The sequence below is a fragment of the Hyaena hyaena genome, unplaced genomic scaffold, assembly GCF_003009895.1.
Source record: "Hyaena hyaena isolate Hyena2069 unplaced genomic scaffold, ASM300989v1 scaffold_127, whole genome shotgun sequence".
Lineage (NCBI taxonomy): Eukaryota > Metazoa > Chordata > Mammalia > Carnivora > Hyaenidae > Hyaena > Hyaena hyaena.
The window spans coordinates 544,845-567,173 of record NW_024080758.1 but is presented as its reverse complement, the minus strand read 5'-3'; the positions used below and the strand labels follow the sequence as shown (position 1 = coordinate 567,173).

General features: G+C 41.7%; 1 protein-coding gene across 4 annotated transcripts in view; it reads right to left on the bottom strand.

Moving 5' to 3' along the window:
• SDCCAG8 (SHH signaling and ciliogenesis regulator SDCCAG8) overlaps positions 1–22,329 on the bottom strand; it is a 255,856-nt gene that overhangs the window by 103,831 nt on the left and 129,696 nt on the right. The gene's annotated exons all lie outside the window — the stretch shown is intronic.

The following is a 22,329-nucleotide window of genomic DNA, read 5'->3' as shown; positions in this document are numbered from 1 at the left end:
GGCTCTAGAGCCGCCCTTTCTGTTCCTGAAGACCAGCTTCTACCTTTATTCTAAATCTAAACGCAAACTCATTTCTACCAGGTAGGCTGTTCTGAGCTTACCCAAAACAGGAATCCGTGCCCTGAGAAAAGGAATAGGAGCAACTAACATCCTAAAGGGCCTCTAAGAACTTGGCCTTGAGGCCTTGGCACATCAGCCCACACCAGCAGGGCTGGGTCACTCATCTGCATGCAAGGAGCCAGAGTTTACGAGCTCAGACCCTGGTGTCAGCCAGCCTCGGCAGGGGACTCCCAACCTGTCCACTTCCTGGCTGTGCACCCTAGTAAGTCACTTAGCCCATGCCTCAGTCTTCGCCAATGTGAAATGGGGTTAATGACAGTACTGCTTCCTTAGGAACACCAGGACCTTATATGCAAAACGTATGTAGTACAGCACTGACATAGCCTGTGTTCAAAAACATGAATCAGAACCATTAGTATTCTCTTTACTATTTTCTAGAAGATGACTGTTCAAAGTGTAACAACCAGAAGCACCTGGGCAACTCAGCTGGTTAAGTGTCCAACACTTGATTTTGGCTCAGGTCATGATTTCAGGGTTGTGAGATCAAGCCCTGCATTGGGCTCCATGCTAAGTGTGGAGCCTACTTAAGATTCTCCCTCCCTCCCTCTCTTTCTTTCAAAAAATACAAAAAAAAAAAAAAAGAAAAGAAACAAAGTCTAACAATCAATACCATTATCTCAAAGACTAGCTCGAAGAAACAATAAAAACGATAAAACATTTCCTCGCTTTACTGATAAAAGCAATATGGGAGTGGTATTGTAGAGCGGATGTGAGTTTGGGCTTTGCACACACAGACTAGAGGTGGGCCCTGGCCCTACCTGGCGCTAGCCATGTGTCATTAGGTGGGACCCCGCATAAGGTCATTTTCTCATTTAATGAAATGCTGTTATCAGGTTACTGAGACGATCTATATAAAGCAACCAGTAACATCTGGCCCAGACCGCCCTTTGAAAAATGTCTAAATTCAATTAATGGCCTGACATCTAGTTATTTAATCGTCGACTTGTTTTTTCAACAGCTCTAAGGTGTAAAGACAAAGATGCAACCTTAAGATATGAGGAACTCACTCCGATGTGCTGCGCGTACAGCTAAGAGTTCAACTGCTCTTCAGAAAAAGGCCAGTAAACGGCAGCTTCCTCTCTCCTCCTCCCCATCCCACTCAAAGCAGCGGTTCTTCAGAAAAGGACTAATCAAAGACAGGCCTGGCTACTGGCTCCAAAATTACAGAAGAAGCCGGAAAGATTTTCTTGTTTTTATAGAATGATTCCAATTATTGTAGAAAGAGAATTGAGGGCTTATGTTCATGAGAAACTAAACTGCATCCATACTGGGTGTTGTGGGGAAGCTGGGGAAACCAAAACCGAGAGCCTAGCGTTACAATGGTTCACACAGTAGACACTGGCCACATGGGGCTGCTGGGCACCAGACACATGGCTAGACTGAAGTGAGATGCTCTGTATGTGGGAATAATGTGCACCGGACTGTGGAGAATGAGGGGGAAAGAATGCAGAAAAATCCAATTAATTTTTATTGATTACATGTTGAAAGGATACTATTTGCTATATTGAGTTAAATAAACTATTAGAATTAATTTCACCTGTTTCTTTTTACCTTTTAAAATATGGCTATTTAGAGGGGCCTAGGTGACTCAGCTGAGTAAGTGATCGACTCTTGATTTTGGCTCAGGTCATGATCTCATGGTTCGTGAATTTGAGCCCTGCATGAGGTTCTGCACTGCCACAGTGTGGAGCCTGCTTGGGATTCTCTCTCTCTCTCTCTCTCTCTCTCTCTCTCTCTCTCTCTCTCCCTACCCCTCCCTCCCTCCATCTCTCTCTGCTCCTCTTATGTGTTTTCTCTCTCTCTCTCTCTCTCAAAATAAATAAACAATATAAAATAAAAAAGAAATAAAATATGGCTATTTGGAAATTTTTAATCAAGTATGTGGTTTGTATTTTGTGGCTCTCCTTATATTTCCATTGGGCAGTGTGGGTTTGAGCATAACTCCTTTGTCTACTTCCCCAGAGCACAGAATCATTTTTAATCCTAATGTGCCACAAATCAAAATAACCATGTGGCCCAAACCTGCTAACTTTAAATGCCTCGTGAAGATATCAAATCACATAATTTTTCTAAAAAGCAAAAACTATTAAAATAACATTTTTTTAAACAAAATTTCTCATTTAAGCCGGCCAGTCACCATTGCTGGAAAGGAAAAATGGAGAATTATGATAGAAAACTAAGAGTAGCTGAAGCTGAAGCAGTTACCATATTACACAAATGTGAGCAATAAAATCTTTGAAAAAAAATCAAATCTGGTTTGAAGCACCTCCCCAAATACATATTCATAATTAAAGTTAAATTATAAAGCATATTAAAAATTTTTTCCATACAGCCAAGCTGGCAAATTATAGAAAAATATCCAGTTATGAACATGCATTAAGACTCCTAATAAGTTAATGTGCGTACGGTTGGAAAATCTTTATCGTTTAATAGTATTTCTATAATTGTTAAATGGGAAATAACAGATTCTCTAAGAGATTTTTCCCCACAGATTTCTTCCCTGAATCTCCAGTAATCAACCTTGTATCATTCATTACTTGTTTCTAGTAAAAACTAGCACTTTCAAAGTTGAAGAAGAGGATCACGTAGCCATATTCGTCCATCAGCGTGTCAGCCAACTGCCTGATGAGCTAATCTGTGGCCTTTGTAGTTTTCACTTACTACAAAACATAATCTACACTTTGTGGAATTCAGATAAGCCAGTGAATGGTTTCAAGCCTCTACAAAAATGGCTGGAGTTTATTTGTTGGAAGAGACAGAATTCAAGAACTCAGGAAAGGGAAGGAGCGGGGGTGGGTGGGAAAGCCAGGACCACACATAGAAAGCCTGGTCCCAGCCATCCTTATCACTGCAACATCATTATTTACCAAAAATCTTACCAATAGGAGCTGCTGGAAGTAATTACAAATTATAGGCACCTCCAAGTGTATTTACAGAAAAATTAACACATTAGGAGTGCTAAACTTCTCGATTTCTAGAGCTTACTATCCATGAGTTGCTCCATTTCCTCAGCATACAGGAAAAGATACACTTAGAGTGGAGGAATATTGGTATAGCGAGAATTGAAGGAGAATTAAACCTTATTACAGAGTCCGATTGAGGGGCCCATACTCTGAATTTGTGCCAATAGTCCCTGGCAGAAGTTTGTCTGAAAGGATTTATGTCCAAGAGCATCCATGATATTTTATTCTATGAAATCTGATTCTAAGAATCAAGCTCGGAAACATTCTTAAATCTGATCAACTGACTGGCATCTTTTCACATTTATTTTCAAGAACTATTACCATACAAAGGCCAAGTTGGAATGGTAGTGAGGGAAGGGGTTATTGTCATGTGACTCTGGCACAGCTAACTGCTCAAGTAACGGTCAGAGATGCTTCCCTACACTTGCCCCGCTTTGGAGGACAGATTCAACCCAAACTTAAAGGTACCCACCCACCTCCTCTCTGCATGAATGGGAAGCAGGGGGCAGGGCCAGGGAGAGAAGTTCCAGATGTACCGAGAAAAACATTTCTCATGGGATAATTCTGTTCCCTCACCACAAATTAATTTAGATTAGTTTCTCCCAAAGTGTATTTCTTTTTTTTTAACATTTACTTATTTATTTCGAGAGAGATAGAGAGAGAGAGAGAGAGAGAGAGAGTGCATGCACATGCTCATGAGTGAGGGAGGGGCAGAGAGAGAGGAGAAAGAGAATCTAAAGCTGGTTCTGCACTGTCTGCACAGGACCTGATGCAGGGCTTGATCCCATGAATCATGAGATCATGACTTGAACCGAAATCAAGAATCTGACACTCAACCCCCACCCAGCTACCCAGGTGCCCCCCACAAAGTGTATTCCTAAAAACCTGATTCCTGGGAGATATGCAGAGATTTAGTACGAGATTTTCCATAAGTCATATACATTTGGGAAATGCTGCAAATAGAAATTTATTTTGAAGAGTCACAACGTGCATTAGTATTTCAAAGACTGTCAAGAACCCTATTTAATTCAACTTTCCAAAAGGAATTGGTCATAGGATCGATTTTCTCACAACACCCACCATCAGAGGCAGTAAAGTCACTGATGCATAAACCTATCCTGGAGCTTAGCTGCTGAAGCCTGAACCACTACTCCACCTAATTGCCAGCCCTTTGACCTTGGTTAAGGTAGTAACCTTTGTTCACTTCAGTTTTCTTATCTGTAAATTGTGGCTCATGGGGCAGAATCTACCTGAAAGGCTCTTGTGGAGATCAAGGGAGTTGATGTGTGTGTAATGTTCCAGAAGTGTTCATTGCTGTTTGTAAGGTAAGGCTTTTCTATTTGTTTGTTTCAAGAACTAGCAACCATGCAGGGAAGTCCAAAAAGAAACTTATTTTCCCTTTCAGCAACAGGTTATGCAAGACTTCTACAGAAAGATGTTAACAGGTTACACTGAATACAAGGGGCATATACCGTGGACTACCAGCAAGAGCACTAGACTAAGAGCAAGGAGATGGAGATCTCATGTTTCGCTTCCATGAGAACTACTGACCTTGGGCAAGTCACTGATCTTCCCTGCACCTCAGTTCTCCCATATGAGAATGAGGGTTGGAATAGATGGGTCATTTCACTAATTCATCCATTTACAATGTAAGTTAAGGAAGGTGTCTAAATCTAAATACTGTTTTCTAGATCACACACACACACACACAGTTATGTGTCCCTGTCCACTAAGTTGTTAGATACCTGTAAAGAAGAACCACACCCCCTTCATTTAAAAAATCTACAGCAAAGGGGTGCCTGAGTGCCTCAGTCAGTTAAGCATCCGACTTTGGTTCAGGTCACGATCTCACTGCTCATGAGTTCGAGCCTTGCATCAGGCTCTGTGCTGACAGCTCAGAGCCTGGAGCCTGCTTTGGATTCTGTCTCCCTCTCTCTCTGCCCCTCCCCAGCTCGCACTCTCTCTCTCTCTCAAAAATAAACATTAAAACAATTTAAAAAAATTTACAGCAGCTATATAGCTACTGTTGAATGAATTCCTATTTAATAGCAATGAAAATTATCCCATCATTCAAAAAAATTTCAAGACCCCATGACATAAGACATTATGTTAAGTACAAATAAATTTACATATTTCTTTTCTTTAATGTTTTTTTTTTAATTTCTGACAGAGAGAGACAGCATGAGCAGGGGAGGGTCAGAGGGAGACACAGAATCTGAAACAGGCTACAGGCTCTGAGCTGTCAGCACAGAGCCCGACGCGGGGCTCCAACCCACGAACCGTGAGATCATGACCTGAGCTGAAGTTGGACGCTTAACCGACTGAGCCACCCAGGTGCCCCTAAATTTACATATTTCTGGAAAACTATCAGTTCTACCTATAAAGAGCTTTGCAATTTAATTTGTGATGTATCAAATGATGACTAATTGTCAAATTTTCTTTTTACAACCTTTCAATTTGTAGCCCATAATTCAGGTGAGTTTCATGGTATTATGTTGCACAGCAGCACAGTGCTAGTTTTTTATATTATCATAAAAAGGCTCTATATTGTTATAAAAAGGACAGTATAAAGGTATTCAGGAACTATGATATAAGAGATGGCAAAATCAATACATTACAATTAAAGCAAGTATGCTCAGTTTTATGTAAAATTTTAGATTAATAAAGAATATCTATTCAATGAAAACTTCTTAACAGGCGGGGAGGGCTGGGAAGAGGCACATTTTGGAGCTGATTTTAAAAACAGATAATCAATCAATTTCCTTTTGTGACAAGAAATCATTTACGACTTTTCCTTCAAATATGCAGTTGTGTATAGCCTCATCCAGTGTTAAAAAAAAAAAAATGACCAAGAGCACGGATCTCTGTAAACAACACAGGCGTAAATAAACATCTTCTATAATTGCTAGTCAAATTTCAGTCCTTTCTTTTCACTGACAAAAGCATGCTATGGACCAGGGATGTGATCTCTAAAGTCACAATGTTCCAAAACACCCACCCTAATCCAGCGTAATCTGATCCACGCTGCTCTGAGCTGGGGAATGTGAATTCAGTGCTCGCTGAACATACTGAGTATTTCATCTTTGTGAGAAGTATGCAGAGATTCGTGTGGATCGACTACCAGATCTTTAAAGTCTCAAAGTAATCGGGTCTTTCCCCCATTTCTCCTGGGGACTGCTTCAGCTCCCCGCATTGGCATCTCCTTATCAGTGACGGAACGTAGGAAACTTTTCAAGGACAACAGTGGTAGGCGAGGGCCCACAAACGTGGCCTGCGTGAGGCGACCAGGCAGGTGATTGGCAAGGATGTCTCTGGTTTGCAGAAAGTTTCATTTTAATAGGTCCCAGGAAATACAAAAGCCCTCCTTCCTCGCTCTGCTATATCCTGCTCCTAGTGCACATGAGTCTGGAGATTGCCTGCCTGCAGGCAGGTCACAGAAAGTCAGTGAAAACCAGGGCAACCTCAGCAACAGAAATTAACCCGCAGATCAGACAGGCAAATATGTATTTTAGAGAGTATTAATCTTACTGCAACAATCAACTGGACGTCGCAAAATGAACAGACACTTCGAACAACAAAAGCAACCAAGGGCACCCATTCCAACATTGCAAATTTCTTAGATATTACAGATGTCGCCCCACGGTGAGAGCATTTGCTTCCCAATGTGAACAAAACTGAGCATCACAAGATACATTTGAATGGAATGTTAACCTTCACTTAAAAAAATTTTTTTTCTTTTCCTAGCTGACGACACAATCTCAGTATTATCACAACGGAGCTTCTGGCTGGAAAAAAAATTAAATTAATGGATGGATTAAAAAAAGCTTAGCAACTTAAAAAAAATAAACAACTTTCAAATATCTATACTTGATGGTGTCAAGAGCCAAGATGAATGTATTTCAATTGCAACTTCCAAACTAAACTCACAAATTACTACCATTATGCTAAGCGTTAGCTACCCCACTGTGCAGTTTTGCTTTGTGAATTTTTACCTTCCTCTATGAACACTTTTAGCCACTGATCGCACAGCCTTTCAATGTTTTCTGCCTTTTCCTTTAAATAAACTGGCTCTGGCTCCCTCCATCTGGTTCCCCTTCCGTCAGCAGCCCTGCACCTGTTCACACCTCCTCTCCTGTTGGATTCCACTGAACATTTCCTCCTCTGCCAGGGCTATTCTGGCACTCGCAACCTTTCTGTCATTCAATCCATCTGTCAGAAGTGAACTTTGTTTACCGCAAGCTTCTGCTTTCTTCTTCAAGAAGCAAAGCCCCTCAAGGTCATTGTCAAATGAACTGTCGGCATGGATTTAAATCCTCTCCTGCTAACCAGCCGAAGATGAAGTTCTGTTGTGTAATGCACTTGTGAAAATTACTTTTGGGTTCGGGAAGACAATAATTTGGAGTCAAAGTAGTAAGACATGGTATTTTAATGATCATTTGTAAAACCAGACAGCTGATATGTATTTCCTTCATGTGTATCTGCACTTCTTATTATATCAAGTATGATATATGTATAAGAAGCAAAATAAAAGTTTTTAAGTGAAATCAAAATATCATAAACAAGTTTACACTATGTAAAAATTGCTTCGTACTGTACAGCATTAACTTGAGGAATAAATATTTTCACTAATGAATTAGCCAAGGGAAAGAGTATTCCAATTAAGAAATTTTACACTGAAATGCCTACAAGGTACAAATATGTACCATTTCAATTATAAGCTATATATTGACACACAGCTCCATTACTGCTTTCAGAAGCTGAACCCATGGTATACAATTCAAGTATATTTTAAATTGCATCATTTAAAAAAGAAACAATTTGTCTTCAATAATATTCAAATATATGTTGCCCAACAAACACATCGTCTATCTAAAGAAATGTAAGTTGTACCAATAGGCCAGTTCTGTGAAAAAAATTTAACTCATCAAAATTAGATGAAAATTATACTCTCAACTGAATTTATTCTGTGTCACCCATCCACAGCTAGTGAGTATTTGCCCTCCTTTCATAAACCGGACGTGAAATCACTTGATGTTGAATTCCTTACCAGTATTTTAGGCAACTGTATTCTTTAGGAAAAAGGCAAACCAATGACTCGATTCAATTTTCTTATAAGAAAAAAGGAAATCACTTTTTTTTTTAGGAGGAAACAGACGACAAATTTTAACCAGAGCACTGTTACAAATGTGAAGCTAACTATAAACCTGGATGGTGCTTCGTTCATAAGTTGCTCTTACATTTGAAAGAATCATCCCAAGATTTAATCCTATTGTACAGGCTTTTATTAAGTACCATTAATCAAGTCGGGAAAATTTTCTGAATTCCTTTTAGAAAAGATAAAAATTAAGGCTTTTGCCATTGACATAAAATTGCAAGCAGGTTTTATTAATTAAAGCAGTCTAAAAACATGTAATTTAAAATATGACTCTTAAGGGTCTGATTGATTCAATATTTATAATTTACAAAAAAGACTTTTGCAGAACAATTCTTCAGATGTGTTCAGGAAAACTGTTGTGAGGCTAAATATAAAAGCCAAAACAAAACCCGACAGAGACAGCTTCAAATCTGAGGGCTGAGACATTCCTTTTTAGCTCGAATTTCAGTTTTATGACGAATCTCCAAAATGCCCTCTGTCCTATAAATCATTCTGATCTAATACATACCATGCAACTTAATATGTGGATTGTTGACCACAAAATATGGATTCTTCGAGGTGCTTCCTTCTTTCCTCTCCTCCAACACATGATTTCTAAATAATTTTTGTGTGGAGAAAATTTCAGAACTAGTACCTAATTGTAAATTAGTACCAGCAGGTTTCTTTACTATTTTTTTCTGGGCATTTTTTCCCTTAAGTGTGATCTGTGCTTGACGGTGGTTCAGTTACCTGGCTGCCTGATTCTGAATCGCACAACAAGAGTACGGTAATTCGATCACTTCTGTAGGCTGATTTGCTATATACAAGAAAGAGGTATTAGCAGAATGCCAGTTTCACAGGGCTGCTTAAATCACCGTGAAGGAACGCTTCATTCTTAGCAGACTGCGTTTCAGAAACACACTCGTAGGCTGGTTTTGGAAAATGTATATGATAAGAATGTAAACAAATGAAAAACCACTCAGTCTCACATCACTTATGCTCACGCGCAGATGCGGGAGTGTGCACACGCGCACACACTTTTCCCCTCCAGAAAGACGTAAGAAAGAGGAAATGGAAAGAGTATCCCGATTACTTTTGCAAAGGGACTCGGTGAAAGAATTCAGAGAGTACTGTTAATATTTATCTGCCTCATGTGTACTAGGCTTATTTTATCTTTTAAATGGAAAAACGAGGAAAAAGTTGGAGACTGTGATACCAACACCCGAAACACAAATTTTACAGAAGAAAGCAAGCGGCACAGAGGCAGTGTTGGCAGGGCGCAGGAGAGCACGCTGCAGCCGTTTCTAAGGGCCCTGCTAGGTAAAGGCAAAGAGCTGAGGTCACCCACATTCCCTGATAGGAGTTTTCCTCAAACAGCATATGGACGTAGGACGGAAGGTAAAAATATTTCAGCTCTGTAATAGAGAACTTGACCTTCCTTAATTTATCTACATTCTGAATGAACTAACACTTCTGCTTTTCTAAGAACTGAAAATGATGAAAACAATGATTTTTCCTCTGGTGTATTGATTTTTCTGCCCGTCTATTCACCAAGTCTTTTCACAACAGAGGATGTTCCTTCTTCCACCCCCTTCCTCAATTACCTTAAGGCAAGACCTTCTTTCGGATGGGAAAATACTTGCAGGACTGAAGGACAAAGAACTGAGACATTTTCATAGAGGGAAGAGGCAAATTTACGAGATTCTGCTAAGAGTGAGGAGAGACTAAATGTCAACTTTAAATCTGCCACAATCATTTACTAATGTGCTGCTGTATCAAATAAGTCTAATTTTTTGACAGCACCAAATTAGATTTATTGCAGAAACTGCTGCATAAATAGCATATGGCTATGTTATACCCACCTATTTCAAATCCTGGTAATGTTTCCCCCTCCCCCTCCAAAATGAATAAATTGAGCCAAGCTACAAAGCTTCTGAAAAGAGACAGAGAGAGAGAGAGAAATATACTAGTTCAAAAACAGATGTAGGAGATCTGGATTTCTTTGTTCAAGTAATAGTTTTAGCCTGAAGGTCCCAACTCTGTATTTTAAAAAACATGATTCCTTAATAAGTTACTAAATTTAAAAGATCGTTTTCACCTCCGTGTCTTCCAGAATGACTTAATCTTACTTTTGTTTTAAGTCTTGGGGCTCGGAATTATACCTAACATTTTGACGTTCAACCAGCAGTTACACGAGAAAGAAAAGAAGGGCGAGCGGCTCTGAGTCAACACGGTGTCAGTCACGTTAGGAGGAATTATTAAGCACAAACGCACGTATCGTATGTTGGTTTGGGCGTTCATTTGTTAGAGGAATCATACCAGAGGGTCTCTTCTGATTTTAAGTACAGCCTTGATCCCGGAAACTCTCTGATGCATAAAAGATATAAAGTGATCATTCCGCGTGCCACCCTGGACACATCAGGACAGCAAGGGCCGCGCAGACGGCAAAAATCAAGGCTGCGTGGAGGCTGGGGCCGCAAACTGCCACCGCGAATTTCGAGATGGACCCGTCTCTTCCCCGAGAACCCACCCCCGCCCCCCACTGTGCTACCGTTCCACTCCATTTTTCTTCTTGAACAAAAGTTCCCGTTCTTCCGCGGATGGGAAAGACATTGCAAGGTCTTATCTCAGACCAATGGGCACACCACTGCAGACATCATGGCACTCGGCTACCCCGCAGACTCCCTCTCTGTGGTCAGTCTTCCCAGCTGCCCTATCTGTTACTGTCTGATTAGTTCTGCTAAGGAGCCCCTCCCCTGCCAGCTTTCGGCGCCATCTGTTCGACACAAGATGGCTGTTGCCCAGGAACCTAACACTGCCCTCCTACCTGGCACCCGGCTACCATCCTTACCCCAAAGTGCTAACACAGGTTCTCACTGCTGGCAGAGTCAGGCTTTCATTACTACTACTTTGACAAGTGCAGGGTTGTTTGTAATTTCTCTTTTATCCTGATTTTGATTGTACAACCACCTCCCACTGATTCAGTTTGCTTCAGTTTTGTTGCTCACAGATTTTACTCTCCACATTAATCTCCCTCTGGCATGTTACTGCATCTGTTCCCTTTTTTATTATTAATTTTCAAATTCCCACCATTTTTGACAAAAAGGAGGTAATCTACACTCTGTTTCTGCCCATTTCATTTTCTTTAATTTGGAAGATAAGTATGAAAGCATGCCAAAGAAGTTAATTCTCCGTTAACAGTTTATTTTCTGGCATCCCTAAGCCTTTGTATATGAAAAACAGATAGGAATACATGTTGACTGAATCACAACAACGTCGAAACCGTTCCCGAATTTAATGAAAAGCAAACATAGGAAACGGTGTCTCAAAAGTTTATTAGTTACGTGAGTTGTCTCAGGCTGTCATTCTTTCTCCCACTTTGAACAGATAGCCCTTTGTGCAAATCAGTCTGAGCGCAGGATCTGAATTGGGGCTCCTCTGACATGGGCTCTCTTTCCGCCGTGCATGAATTTTATCATTCCTTAATATAATTATCATCTTTCCTCGTCCAAACATTGTGGGCTAATTCGATAGCGGCGGGTCCTGAATGCGTGCCTTATTTCGGAAACAGGTTCAGAATCCAGAGCTGCCGTGAGAGCAGGAAGGGCAGAGCTTAAAGGGCCCCAATTTTGCGGGGGCTGCTTTCATTATCTCTCCTTTGACAAACAGTTACTATCGGGAGTGGCAAGGTGGTTCTCCTCCAAAAACAAAGAGGGCCATTGAGGAGCGAGCACGTGGGAAGTCATACATTTAACAATACGGCCTCCCCATGTCCCTGAATTGTCACCACCAACGCCGCCTTTCCAAAAGAGGACTTGCCTAATTTGACCTTGCCTCAATTGCCCTAAAGTATTCTAGACTGAGCAATGCCTTGTGGCCGCTAACTAATTTATTTCACACGAGTTCATATCGGTAGCGTCGTCCCTGAGCAGATGAGGAATGGCTCAAGATTTACAGAGCCCCGATTGTGTCTCAGTGATTTTCAGACTCACAGTTAGCCTCCTAAAATGACAGTTTAGGTCTGTAGGAAATAAAGCATGGCAGGAGACTTTTCCCAAGGGGACAGAAGACCCTCAGAACAGAACCAGCGCTGGAGTCGGAGTCAAGCTACGTCCAAGCTGGTGAGCCACACCAGCTGCTGGAAAACCAGCCAGTCTCGAAGCTGCTACACCCCACTTTTAATGCCTCATCTTGAACGACACCCCCCCTCACCTCCAGCCTTTGCATATATCCCAGTAGGGACTCGTTACTTTATCTGATATCCTTCGTTGGTTGGTAAGGTTGTATTTAGAATAATTACACTCTCTACACAGGCTGGATTCTTTTGGTAAATCTCCTGGCCAGAAATAGGCTTCTTGGGGGGTAGACACAATACAGATGTCAGAGGGGTACATGACCAGACAGTGGTGCCCTCCCTAAGGAAATCCCTTCATCGTCTGCCTGGTTCCCTGCCCTCCCTCAGGTGACAGAGGTCTGCCATGGAGAGGTCACACGGAGCCAAGGTGGAACGGTGTTCCCCTCAGTTGGACATCAGCTTTACATGCTGCTTCCAAACGTTTTCTGACCCATTCGGTGTCCCTCTGAGTTCCTGAATTCAGGGAGCTGCACTGTTTGCTAAGCCAACCTTACACAGTAGTAGCTTAATAAAAATGTTAGGGCCCTGGTCCCCTGTGAGACATGGCCCGAGGTGGGCACTGAGTGAAACTGGATGTTCCTCAAACGGCTTCCTTTCTCAGGATCCTAAAAACGAGCTTTGATTCCAACATTTAACAGTAATGAATCACTGTAAAATCTACTTGCGGAAATCTACTTGTTTTCTATCAGGAAAACATTAAATAACAAGTAAGTAATGCCTACTAATTGGCCTAGGCAACACTTCCAATTAGGAAGAGGTGTTTAAAAAGAAATTAAACGTCGTTACATTTTTTTAAATTTATCTTAAATGAATATTGGAAATCATAGCTTTCCTTTAGAAACATATTCCTACTTAGGGCTACTGAAACAATAGTATTTTGTTTTTGCTTTTTTTCCCCCCTCTCCTATTTTCATTGAACTTGATGTTCATTGTTATTGAGTCAGGCAAGTGCTGTGGGCAGTCCTTTCTCGGTTTCCTCTGGGCTTCTCCAGAAAATGAATTGGCTGCCGCCACCACCATGCTCCAGGCTGCGGGCCTGTGTGGCAGGGGAGAAGAAGAGGCTTCCCCAGCGTCGATTTTCATCGCACACACACATTTGGGCTTCGCGGAGCTGAGACCAGCGAGCCAGGGAAAGTTAAGCAGAACCTGCAGAGACACATTTTCTGGCAGTGTCTGACTCTAACCTCTCCCGCCCTGGGCCGCCCGAGACCCCGGCTCTTAGCCCATCACACAGGTGGAGAGAGAGGGCTCAGGCAACGTGGTGTCCACCGGAGCAAAATGAAACGCCTTTGCCTTCCTGGCTCTCTGACAGCCTGTTCTCTCGGGTACCAGGTGGGGGAAGGGAAGAGGATGCAATTTAAAACAGTCCCAAGGCCATCTATTTCAAGACTTGAAGATGTTGGTTGCACATATATCCATTTAAAAGTATTTTTGACACGTTCTCTGCTTAATTTATTCATGAAAGGAGCACAAGAAAAAAAAATAAGCTTAACTTTTAAATGGAAACTGGAGGCTAAAAATTCTTCAATAAAACTCAGGAGAGGGAAAAAAAAAAAAACCCAAAAACTGAAGTTCACCGAGGAACACCAAGACTGCAAGTCAGTGTTATAGACTCTCCTCTGCAAATGAGGAGACATTGGAAGTTTGGTTTGTGACCGTTTGTCACCTGAAAATGAGAACAGTTCCTTCTGAATTTCCCCTAATAATAAAGAGCAGAGGCAAAGTTATCCAACATTTATGGACAATTCGCTCCACTGAGCCGGATGCCAAATGTGGTTCATGAGACCCACCTCCTGGCCTCTAAACTGAGGTGCCGCAATCCAAAGGGCATTACTCCTTAGATTTGAAATACGTTTTTGCACTTATTTGTGAATGGGAGCATCAGAGCACAGACTCTGGAGTCTGGAGGACCTGGTTCTAAGCCTGCCTCTCCCACTCGGGGGCCTTCCCTCCTACTGGGCTGCAGGATCTCATCCTCAGCCTCCCGGGCTTCCTCTAAGGACTGAGAAGGCAGAGTGTTCAAGTTTCTATTTATTTATTTTTGAGAGAGAGACAGAGAGACAGAGTGTGAGTGGGGAAGGGGCAGAGAGAGAGGGAGACACAGAATGGGAAGCAGGCTCCAGGCTCCGAGCTGTCAGCACAGAGCCCAATGTGGGGCTCGAACTCACAAACTGTTGAGATCATGACCTGAGCCAAAGTCAGATGGTTAACTGGCTGAGCTACCCAGGTGCCCCGAAAGGTGTGGTTTGTTGTTTGTTTTTTTTTTAATTTTTCTTTGCAAAGCACTGGTTTTCATAAAATGGACTAAAAATGAATTACTGCAAAATTTAAAAAAATTTTTTAAAGATACAAAAAAAAAAAAGCCCACTGATTATGCTCTTGGATAATGTGGCAATTTTAAATAAAAGGTTGTAGGGCACCTGGTGGCTCAGTCGGTTAAGTGTTTCAGCCCCAGGTCCAGCAGGGGGTGCTTGGGATTCTCTCTCTCCCTCTCTCTCTCTCTGCCCCTAACCTGCTCATGCTTTCTCTCTCTCTCAAAATAAATAAATAAACTTAAATAAACTAAAATAAAAGTTCCCAAACACTTCATTTCTGTATTTATCACAGGCTTCTTTACAGGCCACATTTCATGAGTCAGGCACAGTGCCTGGCCAGTGCTCAGTGCTAATGTATGCATCCTGTACAACTCCCTTTTTGTATTATGAGAGTTTTCTACTTAAAACCACAAACCACAAAGCGACCCTTTGCAGAACCCCCCACCCCCCCAACTCTCCTTCTTCAGCACAACTCTCCTCCCTTCCTTAGGAGCTTTGGCTGAGGTGGCCAGGCCCCCAGCACCCAAAAGGGTGCATGTGCACATGACCCCGTGTGCATCCAAGGCGTGGCTGTGCCATCCAAAGTGGGTGAGCTAGGATGCCCCAGTCTTGCACGTCCCGAGTGCAAGTCTGGGATCAAGGGCACGTCCTTTACCTCCAGTTCAGGCTGAAGGACGTGACTCCAAGGTGTGGAAGAACATGAAAGGAGGCGGCAATATTCAGAAAGAAGCGAAGGCCTGTGACTGGCAGCAAAGGACAGCAGACTGTGTGGCCCCGAGGCCAGCTGCATCCGGACTTTCCGTGGGCTGGTTATCAGACTAATCGATTCCCTCTTTCTGGGTTTGTTCCCTCCATCAGAGTCCTGACTCCTACTGGTAACCTAAGAGGTCAAACAATGACACTCTAGCAAGAATTTGCAATAGTTATTACACGTAAGCTAAATGCTCTGCAACATTCTGGAAAGGAAGCCTTAATCGCCTCTCCCCCAGTAACCCACACCCTATGCTAGGAAAACCTCGTGACCCCTCCGTTATACCCTTTCTCACCTTCAAAAAGATATAGATACTACATTTCACGTTATTATCTCTCCAGGTCATAGGTCAGATCTTCCCACTTTGGGTCCGGAAAGTAGGGAAGAGCAGAGTACCCATTTTATGGGCCTCACGGAGCTTCCTGGTCTGAGAAATTCTTGGAAGGACGTACCACTGAACACACAATTTATATAAAAGAGGAAATAAACATTTGAAAGGTAGCCCTGCTGAGGTAAGCTTCAGCCTGCAGGGTTGACGGCAGGTTGGTGGTCTCCCTGTGTTTTGCGCTTGGAGCCACTCAAGTTCTAAATTCTCTGGGAGATAAACATAAGGCTTCCTGCAGTAATTCCCCTCCGGATCGGATGTGAGAAAAAGATGCAGGATTCAAAAGAATATGCTGCAATACAGGGACAGTAGGTATGGAGAAACGTGTAACAAGAATCATATAAACATTCTGAAATGGGTTGTTTTAATACGTGGTATCATAAGTAGTCTACCGCATGGATGGTAAATGGTAAATGATGCTCCCGAGAGAGGAACTGAAATCCAGTAGCTCTGTAAAAACGTTCGGACATGTCCAAAGCAAAGATGTGAAGGAATTTCCACTTTTTTATAACGTCCCCTCCTTCCTCTTGGGGAAAAACGAAGTGAAGAAAGTGAAGGAGAAGTTGTATTATCACATGTTCAGTGACTAAGGCAAAATGATGACCCGAAAACACTGTTTCCTAAGAAAAACCCAAGCCAAGATTCAAACACACTGACATGTATTTATATCAGTGTACAAGGGACCAGCTAACACTTATTTCTAGCATAAATTTACACCGCTGATTTCTTCAGTTGTATTTTCAGGGACAACTGCACGAATCATTTTCCTGGTAATCTACACAGAATTACAAGCGGGTGGACATGGGTATAGGCGTGCTGGGCACACTGCTGGGGTTGAAAACCTGCTTCTATAACATGCCAGCTATGTGGCTTTAGACAAATCATTTTACTTCTCTGCACCTTGGCTACCTCAGCTGTAAAACAGCCTGTACCTTATAGAGCTATGGGGGTGGAGGGAGGAGGGACGTACCAAATGAAAAGCTCTGAGCTCGGATCCCGGAACACAGAAGGGGTTCAGTAAGTGATGGCCATTGCCGTTGGCCATGACCCCTACTCTTATTTTTGAAAGAGCTACTAGATGTAGCATGGTACCAGCAGATCTTAAGATGGCTATATTCTTCATCTCAGAGACTGATACTTTTAGATATTTAAACAACAGGTTGTGTGTATTTAACTTACTATACATACAGGTGCGCCCCTACCCAGAATGCCCTTTATCCCCATTCTCCTGCTTCCAATTGCTGCTGAGTTCAGTAAGAGGCTGTCTGTCTCTCTGTCCCTGTAATACTTTATCTGGAATCTCCCTTCTGGATCTTTTCATTTATCTCACCAACTCTCCGTGTATTTTCTCTTCTTCCCTAGCAGCCTGTAAGTTTCTGAGGGCCAGCATCTGAAGCTATTTTATATTTCTGTCTCCTAACATCCCTGGCACAGTGACTTGCAATGGGATGTGCTCCATGCGGAATGAGCAAATAAATGAGCAGATATTTTAAGATGTACTTGAAAGTTTGTTATGGAAAAGAAAGAAGTCATTTAAATAATACTAGTAATAAAGACGTAACTGGAAGAAGGAAGCCTCACTTTTGTTTTCATGCATGCTAGGCTATCTACACTTGATCATGTTTATTAGGCCCTGCTTTCAAATGCCATCAGAGGGGCCACCTCTAAATTACAAAGAATGCCAATTTGGAAGTGTGTGTGTGTTTAAGAGGGAAAGAGAGAGAGAGAGGTTTTTAAGGGAGCATATTTAAGTGAGAGCCATACTTTATCAACCCTATTTGAATTGCTAGAATGTCTATCATTTGATTCTGCTATACTTAAACATGTATGGTCATATGAAGTTAAAAATGAAAAAAAAAAGCTATTTCCATCTTATCTCCATCTTACATTGTTACTCTGATATATTTTAATATATCAATGTACTAAATTATGTTATTATATTAATTATACTTAGTATATCAATAAACTATATGTATATTAATACTGGGCTTTGAAAGAACAGTCATAATCCTTGGAAGCATGCTCCCCTTGGCAGGGGCCTCCGGGAAGGCTACAGTGGAAAACTCAGGACCTGGAAAGGAAGGCAAGATGAGAACAGGGCTAGAGAAGGTGAGAGGGCTATTCTAAATGTAGACAACAACATAGGAGAAAAGCCCCAAAATGCAGTTTGGCTGTGTCACGGGCATGCGAGCGAGGGTAAAACCGCAAGGGCTGGGACCCCGCCCCAGCACTGCCCTCTGAAGTCTGGGCCCTCTGAGGCAGCACCACACGATGGAAGGTTTCAGGAGCAGGTGACAGAGTCAAGGCAGAGCTTAAGAACCTTCAACTCTCGAGAAATAGACAGGAGGATGTTACCGGGGACGTTTCTCCAACCCTTGCGTGAGGTCAGCAGAGCCTAAGTCGTGATGGATATAAATAAGTGGTAGGCATGAAGGACGCTTCGATGAAATCTCTGAAGACCAAACTAAGAAAATGTCTTAAACAAAGAATACCCCATGCAATTTAAATGCCTAATGTCAGGAAATAAGGCACTTGATAACGGGGTGTCTTAAATCACTATTAGAATCATTGACTGTCAGGGCTAGAAGGAAACTCAAAAATCAGTTTGTAACCTCATTTTATAGGTAAGCAAGCAGGTTCAAAGAATTAAGTAACTTTCCAAAAGTTGCCAAGATAGCGAATGCCCCAGGAGAAGATTCCAAAACTCCACTTCTGAACCTTTGGACGCCTGGGGAGAGGGCTGCCCTAAGAAAAGCATGTGGCTTTGTTACTCCATCCTGTGTATCATTCCGTACTATGTCCTTATTTATTTTTGAAAGAGAAAGAGAGAGAGAAAGAGAGAGCATGCATGAGTGGAGGAAGGGCAGAGACAGAGGGGGACAGAGGATCTGAAGCAGGCTCTTCCCTGACAGCAACAAGCCCCATGCAGGGCTCGAACTCACAAACCATGAGATCATGACCTGAGCTGAAGTTGGACACTCAACCAACTGAACCACCAGGTGTCCCTCTGTTTTGTTCTCTTATGCCCTGATGGCCCCTCAGGCTCCTTGGCTGGTGGCTCTTCTCCAGCCTACTCTACAAGCATGGCCCTCTCGTGCTTTCACCTATTTTCTTGGCTATAACTAGTAGCATCCAGCGAAGTGTGTCAGGTCTTGACCTTTCTCCTCACACTGGACTTGCACTGCAAATCTCCGCTCAAGTCCCAGAACACAGTGTATTATTTTCCTCTGTTACTTCTTTTAAAGTTCCCTCGTTGAGCTAATGGTTCATCCAGTTAACTCGGCCTAGAAACTTTGGAGTCATCTTTAATTCTGGCCTCTTTCATTTGCTGCCCTAAATACCTCTTTAAAAAAAAAAATCTTTATTTATATTTGAGAGAGAGAGACAAAGCACGAGTGAGAAGGGGCAGAGAGAGGGAGACACAAATATGAAACAGTCTCCAGGCTCTGAGCTGTCAGCACCAAGCTTGATGTGGGGCTCAAACCCATGAAACATGAGATCAAGACCTGAGCTGAAGTCAGACGCTTAACTAACTGAGCCACCCAGGGGCCCGTACCCTAGATGCCTCTTAAAGATGCTATTTTCCTTCCATTTTATGGGCAAAGCTATGCCTAGGGTTTCCTTACTACCCCATGAACTTACATTTGAGCCTAGGTCCCTGTCAAGCATCTGTTCCTCAGCCAATCCTATAATTACCTTTCATTTAACGTCTTTAACTACATATTTGGGGGCACATGGGTGGCTCAGTTGGTTGAGTGTCCAACTCTTGATTTCAGCTCAGGTCATCCCAGGGTCATGGAATCGAGCCCAGTGTTGGGCTCTGCACTGAGCATGGAGCCTGTTTGAAATTCTCTCTCTCTCTCCTCCTCTGCCTCCTCCAACCCTGTTTCTCTCTAAAATAAAAAAATAATTTTAAAAAATAAATAAACACATATTTGAACCCCTCATAGTCCAAGCTCTCTTCCTTGAATTATATTCCCTCCTGAGGGGTTGGTAAATTTTCTCTGTAAAGGGCCAGGTGATAAATATTTTAAGGTTTTGAGGTCCATACTCAATTCTGCCATAAGAGTCTCAATACATAATGCATAAGGGATAATCATGGTTGTGTCCAATAAAACTTTAGTGATGCATATATAGTTTTTACATGCCACAAAACATTATTTTTCTTTTGTTTTTTTTCTTCCCAACCATTTAAAAATATAAAGACTATTTTTAGCTCATTGCCAAAAGGAGACAACAGGACATATTAATAGGCCGTAGTTGCTGACTCTGCCCTAAGTGGTCTTCCTGTTTTCGACATCAGCTCTCCGAGTTTGCTCTCTACACCGCTGAGTCAGAACACCGACCCCAAGAAATGATTATGTTGACAGCCTTGCTTAAATACATCAAGAGTAACCCCTTACTCTCAGAATGGCCCAAACTGCAGAATATAGACCACAAGAACCTTCCTCTGGTCCCTGTTGCCTTTCCTGGCTTAGCCCCTACCAAATACCTAACCTGATTGTAGAGTTTATATACCCCCCATCTTCATGTCTTTATATATATATAAATACACATATATATATGTACATATATATCACTCCATCCACCTTCCTCCACTTTGAGAACTGCTACTCAAGAACTCATTCATCAAAATAGCTACCAAACATCTCCTCCTCCAGAAAGCTTTCCCTATCATCTTCACCTCCAATGTACAATGAGTCGGTTCTTCTTCCTAGGTGCTCCTGTGGTAGTCTTTATTTCTCTTATGGCATTATTATCACACTCTGCTATAGCCGCATATATAGAGCCGGCTCTGTACTAGAGAATGAGCAACCAAGGGGAAGAACTGAATCTTTTTTTTTTCCTCTATGTCCAAAACCAAGTAATGTACTTGAAAGATACTAGGTGTCCAATAAATAGATGTTGAATGAGTGAATGTTATACTTACCAGTTGGGTGCTTCCATAAATGTTGAATTTCTATTTTCCATTTTTTAAAGTAATCACTATGTCTAACGTGGGGTTCGAACTCACAACCTTGAGATCAAGAGTCACATGCCCCACTGACGGAGCCAGCTGGGTACCCCTCTATTTTCCGTGTTTAAGTCCAAGTGGACAAAAAAGGGAAATGGTAAATAAGTGATGGGTTATTTTTGTTTCAGATTGATCTACAGAGTAATATTCTAGTATTTACATTTCCTTTCCCTGGATCATCTGTACCCTTATCTTATCATTACTTACACCACTGTTTTCATATTCTATGTCAAACTTTGCTTAGACTATGTCATTCGAAATGTTAAAGTTAAGACTAAGTGAAGAGCTACCTGTATGGAATGTACTTAGAAAATTCCACGGGAAAAGAAAGACTCAGCCACATACCGAATGAGTATGAGTATACCGAATCAGTACAGAACGTCGAGGGAAAGCAAATTCTAAAAAGCCCAAAAAAAGTGTATCAGAAATATTCAGCCCAACAAACGCCTCCCATTTTTAGTGCAAAAGAGAGATACACACAGTTCTTCGCTTTTTTAATTGTCCTTTTTAAATTTATGAATGTGGATTTTATAGAACATGAGCACAGAATAAACGTAAAAGGCTTACAAAAGAGTACTGCACTCAGAAACTGGGTAATTAAGTTTTCTTTTCTGTAAAACTAGTTTTCAATTTTTGTAGACTAGCCGTAAATAAAGCCAACAGAGAAAGCTTTCTATGGAACCAGGAAACACCAGTTTCCTCAAGAACAAAGGAATTAGTTACTACGAGTCCATTTTCAGCAATCACGGGACCTTAAATATGCTCTTCTTCCAAGACACTGGGCTTGTCAGACAGTACGAATTGACACGCACAGGAACACTCTCTATAGGACTTTGACTTCAGAAATTAACTCTCTGATTAAAACAGAAAGGGGGACAAAACCAGCATGAATATTTATTTACAGAAGCCCAGCCACACTGAGACATGAAAGGCTGTCCCGTTTCTGTCGTTCAGTAGTGCTTAACACACAAATGGTTGTTTCAGAAGAAACACTATTAACTGTCATGATGCAGCTAAATTTCAGAACTTCTAAGATGAAACAATCCATAGGAACTATGTTGACATTACATTCTTGGTTCTAAAGGACAACGCTTTCAACGGGCATTAAAAGAACAGCTTTTACTCGGCAGTAGTAAGCGATTTCTTCTCACAAAAGTGTTTTATCTATTGGGATTTTTCCAGATATCACACATGTATAAAGGGTTTATTTTCTTTCTTTCTTTTTCTCCCTTCCTTTCTTCTCTTTTTCTTACGTTGCTGAAAAGCTGCATTGGCAAACCATTTGGAATATTATCATAACAAAATGTTTTTAACAAAGTTTGATTTTAACAGAACTAGAGGCATCTTAACACTCACCCAAAACTTTGGGAGGTTCACCAACCCCTAGAATATTTTTTTCTCCAAATGCAGGCTGTTCAAGTGGTGCTTTTTCCCCATCTGTTATCATACCGTGCTCAGAATTACATTGTCATATTTAACGTAAAAGGGATCAGTCCCCTTTTGTAGTTTAAA